This window comes from Zootermopsis nevadensis, unplaced genomic scaffold (genome assembly GCF_977971745.1).
Source record: "Zootermopsis nevadensis isolate Lab colony 2312 unplaced genomic scaffold, Znev_1.0 Znev_ptg000007l, whole genome shotgun sequence".
Taxonomy (NCBI): Eukaryota; Metazoa; Arthropoda; class Insecta; order Blattodea; family Termopsidae; genus Zootermopsis; species Zootermopsis nevadensis.
This window is the reverse complement of record NW_028259139.1, coordinates 19,927,438-19,933,536: the sequence shown is the minus strand read 5'-3', so window position 1 is coordinate 19,933,536 and position 6,099 is coordinate 19,927,438. Positions and strand designations below refer to the sequence as shown.

The 6,099-nt window shown below is 39.4% G+C and overlaps 1 protein-coding gene across 1 annotated transcript in view; it reads right to left on the bottom strand.

Moving 5' to 3' along the window:
* Window positions 1-925: 925 nt before the first annotated feature.
* Window positions 926-6,099, bottom strand: part of LOC147874679 (transcription-associated protein 1-like) — a 207,114-nt gene continuing 201,940 nt past the window's right edge. The window contains exon 15 of the mRNA XM_087344576.1: window positions 926-1,272. The gene's annotated coding sequence lies outside the window, so the exon portion shown is untranslated. The remainder of the gene's footprint in view (window positions 1,273-6,099) is intronic.

The following is a 6,099-nucleotide window of genomic DNA, read 5'->3' as shown; positions in this document are numbered from 1 at the left end:
CTTTTATTTTGCAAGTGGAAACAAGTTTGACAAATCTCAACAACACTGAAATAAAAATTAACTACAAGCATATAATTTTTGTATAGTCTATGCTAACCCTAATAAACGTCAAAAAGGAACGTACTATACGCGTACCAAGTTATTTAATAATCTTCCACCAACAATTTAAACTCTAAATGATTTAAAGGTGTTCAAGCGTGCATTGAGAGGTCACCTCATCACTCACACTTTCCATTCTGCAGTTTATTTCACCTCTGCTGAAATTTCTTCAGTTTTATGTATATCTATAATCTATATTTAAAGTGGTTTTGCATTTCTATTTAAAATTCTGAGGTTTATGTATATTAATTTGTAATTTTTTTTAATACCTGTATTGCAGAATCTGAAGGCTATGTACATTCACATGTGAAACACGTCCTTGCATTGTGTCAAAAGTACTGAGGTTTACGTATATTGAATGAAGTCCTGAAGTTTATGTTTACTGTATGAAATGACTTGCTCTGCATCCCTTGGATTACTCCTAAGAAGGATCTATGGAATGCAAAGAAACTCTACTCTCTAACATACCTGAATAATGCAATTCCTTATCCAAGTCACAAACACTCCAGGTGCTTCGTTCTGTCTCGTTCTTCACATCTCCAACTCCAAAAAAGCTGCTTCCCCATCACGCACACAACTGATCTTCTGAAACGCTGATATTCAGACAAATTGGTCTGCCATGTCTTCGTTGATACCTGTCCACACACACTACAGCTACAGTTCACATGAAAGTTGCTACTCAGCACATCCCCTGATCTCAAACTCCTCTTTGAGACAGACTAGGCACTCCCACTAAATCTATAACAGTACACCTCCTCGGAAAGCAAGGTAATCGCACGAGGGTCTGAGGTCTTCCTTGTGGCATTGTGAGGCATGCTACGAACACCCCATACTTGGTCACTAGGAATCAAAAGTGGGCAACTGTGGTGCAGTGGCCACGTAACCAACATTACAACCTGTAACCCTAGCTGCTTACTTCTACCTTCTTCACTGCGATAAGCTCTTGCACAAATTTAAATCAACAGCAACTGAATTTCCACATGCAAGCCACAAAAACAGAGGCTGCCACCACGAGTCTGTGGGTCATCCCAACCGCATCGACTGATGAAATGTGTCCATCATGCACAGTGGTCAAGTCAGCTACCGGAGCAAAGTCTTGCTACCTCCGTAGTAATGATGGACTCGAAACTGCATAACGGCTGAAGTATCCCATATGCTTGCATTCACGCCTACCTGAAACAAAACCATGTACAGAAATAAACATCCGCATTGAGAGACCAGTATTAATTCTTACTACGAAGGCACTCTACACCACATTAATAACCTACTGGCAACTAATCCGGCCTTTCGTGCAACCAAAATATTTCCCACATTACGTACTTCACACAGGAGAAAGATGACAAACATCAGTTCAAATAAACTTGCAAGGATTGGAAATATAAGAGAGTAAAGCTGCACTCGACTGGGCATGCATCCTACCATCACGCCGTCCGAAGTAAACAATAACAGCAGAGGAGCTGCGCCATTTTCTCGCACGCAGGGACGGCAACGTCTGAAAAACAGCGAACACATCCCGCCACCGGCGGAGCATTAGGGATATTCAATGATCAATATGTGCGCACCCTGACGAACTGTCCTGTCATCTACCGACAATACACCTGAGGTACATGCCCGTCCGCGAACACTACACGGCACTGCCGAACCAAATGCTGACTGAAATACCACTCCAAAGACTGTAAAATTATGAAGACCTCAAACTTTATTCCGTGAATACCATTAGTGACACATCTTCTCCTTTAAACACGACAGGAAGTAAAGAAAAAAATTAAGGCCAAACGAGCTACCAACTTCGCCTATAAGAAACCAACTACCAATCACTTCCATAACCTCAAAAATCATAAAATAATTTATGAATCCAACCACACCCAATAAACTACAGCTCAATCAACTTAGCACGAAGCACTACGAAACAAGTAGCCCACAATTTGCATCTACATCGCCTACACCCTAGGGCACATTTGTCACATAACCTGTCGGTCGCCGTTATGTTACTGCTCAGATTGATACCAGACACAACTCTTGAATACCTGCACGTCTACCTATAAATCACCCAGTGAAATCGTCCACGTCCTTTCCAACACGAACTTATCCTCGTCACATTTCATGTTGGCACTCAAGACATCACGCAAATTCAGCACCGACATTCTCCCTGCGCGATAATTTCTCACAAGTAATTTTGCAGAAGGGCGAAAACGTCTCGCGAGCTGAGTCATTTGAAAAGTACGACCATCATCACCTATAAGACACCAACTAATAAACATTTCCATAACCTAAATATCTTCCATCATTTTTGAAAACAGGTGGGATTTCGTAAACTACAGCTCAATGAACGAAGCACTATAAACGATTATTGCATATGTCGCCACTACACAGCCCCTCTGCCACCAGGTTGTACTTCACGAGCATCTATAACACACCCAACGACCCAGCCCACTGGTGACCGTACTTCAACAACACCAACTTCCCTTCGTCAGACTTCATTTTGGCACATGCAGCAATCAACACTTAATACACTACCAACAAAATTAATGCCGGCAATATTCGCTGAAAACCACTTGCAGAAAAACACACACAATCCATAAAACTCATTGCACTTACCTGACTTACAAAAAGCAATCTCATCACTGGCAAGTCACACTTTTCGATCATAGGACAACTGCTATTGCGCATCTCCCGTTAACGACTGTTTGGAAACTCCCTCTCGGTGATGATCACTAAGTATTCCCGTTACCTCCCGCTTTGACATCTCTTTACAGATTTACATGAAGAAAATACAAACTAAGTAATGCGTGGTGGTCAGCACACTTTTAAAGCCCTCCTGGGTCAGAGAACGGACACCCACTATTATCAAGACTGTCCAGTATAGCTATGCCAGAGATCTTCATCACCGCACTTCCTAAACGAGTGAAACTGCAGAGCCCCCCCATCTGCTTCAGAACAGATTCACAATGACTGACGTTTTGAAGATCTTCCTGTGGCATTAGCTTGAACTGAGAATGTGAAATGGGATGAAGCAGATAAAAGGAAATAACATATTCTTTCCAGGAAGCAGACTCTTATCAACGCAATGTGATTGCGGCCGACATTTCTACTATTTTACTACACTCCGTAGAACACCCCACACACATAACTAGACATCCACACCTTACACGTTCACATAATTCATATCTAAGTTGCTATCACACTTGCAACACAATTACCACAACAGAGCAAGCCCCTGTCAATGGGTTAAATTTTTAGAAATTATTCGAAAGTCAATATCTCCCGATCTGTAGGAATCTGAGAGACAAAACGTATGTCACTTTGAGGGAACGTATATGTTAACTTCATGTCAGAATCTCGTCAATGTATGTCCAAGGGTTTGGACGATAGAGACATTTTAATTTTTCGAGATTATTTGAAAGTCAATTATTAAAAGGCAAATATCTCCCGAATTGTAGGCATCTGAGAGACAAACCTTATATCACTTTGAGGGAACGCATATGTGAACTTCATGTCAGAGTCTCGTCAATATATGTCCAAGGTTTTGGACGATAGAGACATTTAAATTTTTCGAGATTATTCGAAAGTCAATTTTTAAAAGGCAAATATCTCCCGATCTGTAGGCATCTGAGAGACAAACCTTATGTCACTTTGAGGGAACGCATATGTCAACTTCATGTCAGAGTCTCGTCAATGTATGTCCAAGGGTTTGGAGGATAGAGACATTTTAATTTTTCGAGATCATTCGAAAGTCAATTTTTGAAAAGGCAAATATCTCCCGATCTGTATTAATCTGAGAGACAAAATTTATGTCACTTTGAGGGAACGTATATGTCAACTTCATGTCATAGACACGTCAATGTATGTCCAACGGGTTGGAGGATAGAGACATTTAAATTTTTAGAGATTATTCGAAAGTCAATTATTAAAAGGCAAATATCTCCCGATCTGTAGGAATCTGAGAGACAAAATTTATGTCACTTTGAGGGAATGCATATGTCAACTTCATGTCATAGTCACGTCAATGTATGTCCAAGGGTTTGGAGGATAGAGACATTTAAATTTTTAGAGATTATTCGAAAGTCAATTTTTAAAAGGCAAATATCTCCCGATCTGTAGGCATCTGAGAGACAAACCTTATGTCACTTTGAGGGAACCTATATGTCAACTTCCTGTCAGAGTCACGTCAATGTATGTCCAAGGGTTTGGAGGATAGAGACATTTAAATTTTTCGAGATTATTCGAAACTCAATTTGTGAAAGTCAAATATCTCCCGATCTGTAGGAATCTGAGAGACAAACCTTATGTCACTTTGAGGAAACGCATATGTCAACTACATGTCAGAGTCACGTTAATGTATGTCCAAGGGTTTGGAGGATACAGACATTTCAATTTTTCGAGATTATTCGAAAGTCAATTTTTAAAAGGCAAATATCTCCCGATCTGTAGGTATCTGATACACAAAACTTATGTCACTTTGAGGGAACGTATATGTCAACTTCATGTCATAGTCACGTCAATGTATGTCCAAGGGTTTGGAGGATAGGGTCATTTAAATTTTTAGAGATTATTCGAAAGTCAATTTTTAAAAGGCAAATATCTCCCGATCTGTAGGAATCTGAGAGACAAAACTTATGCCACTTTGAGGGAACGTATATGTCAACTTCTTGTCATAGACACGTCAATGTTTGCCCAAGGGTTTGGAGGATAGAGACATTTAAATTTTTAGAGATTATTCGAAAGTCAATTTTTAAAAGGAAAATATCTCCCGATCTGTAGGAATCTGAGAGACTAACCTTTTGTCACTTTGAGGGAACGCATATGTCAACTTCATGTCAGAGTCACGTCAATGTATGTCCAAGGGTTTGGAGGATAGAGACATTTAAATTTTTCGAGATTATTCGAAAGTCAATTTTTAAAAAACAAATATCTAACGATCTGTAATCATCTGAGAAACAAACCTTATGTCACTTTGAGGGAACGTATATGTCAACTTCCTGTGAGAGTCTTGTCAATGTATGTCCAAGGGTTTGGAGGATAGAGACATTTTAATTTTTCGAGGTTATTCGAAAGTCAATTTGTGGAAGGCAAATATCTCCCGATCTGTAGGAATTTGAGAGGCAAACCTTATGTCACTTTGAGGGAACGCATATGTCAAATTCATGTCAGAGTCACGTCAAAGTATGTCAAGGGTTTTTAGGATAGAGACATTTCAATTTTTCGAGATTATTCGAAAGTCAATTTTTAAAAGGCAAATATCTCCCGATCTGTAGGAATCTGAGAGACAAAACTTATGTTTTTTGAGGGAACGTATATGTCAACTTCCTGTCATAGTCACGTCAATGTATGTCCAAGGGTTTGGAGGATAGAGACATTTAAATTTTTAGAGATTATTCGAAAGTCAATTTTTAAAAGGCAAATATCTCCCGATCTGTAGGAATCTGAGAGACAAAACTTATGTTTTTTGAGGGAACGTATATGTCAACTTCCTGTCATAGTCACGTCAATGTATGTCCAAGGGTTTGGAGGATAGAGACATTTGAATTTTTCGAGATTATTCGAAAGTCAATTTTTGAAAAGGCAAATATCTCCCGATCTGTAGGCATCTGAGAGACAAAACTTATGTAACTTGAGGGAACGCATATGTCAACTTCATGTCATAGTCACGTCAATGTATGTCGAAGGGTTTGGAGGATAGGGACATTTAAATTTTTAGAGATTATTCGAAAGTAAATTTTTAAAAGGCAAATATCTCCCGATCTGTAGGAATCTGAGAGACAAAACTTATGTTACTTTGAGGGAACGTACATGTCAGCTTCCTGTCAGAGTCACGTCAGTGTATGTCCAAGGGTTTGGAGGATAGAGACATTTAAATTTTTCGAGATTATTCGAAAGTCAATTTGTGAAAGGCAAATATCTCCCGATCTGTAGGAATCTGAGAGACAAAACTAATGTAACTTTGAGGGAACGCATATGTCAACTGCATGTCAGAGTTACGTCAATGTATGTCCAAGGGTT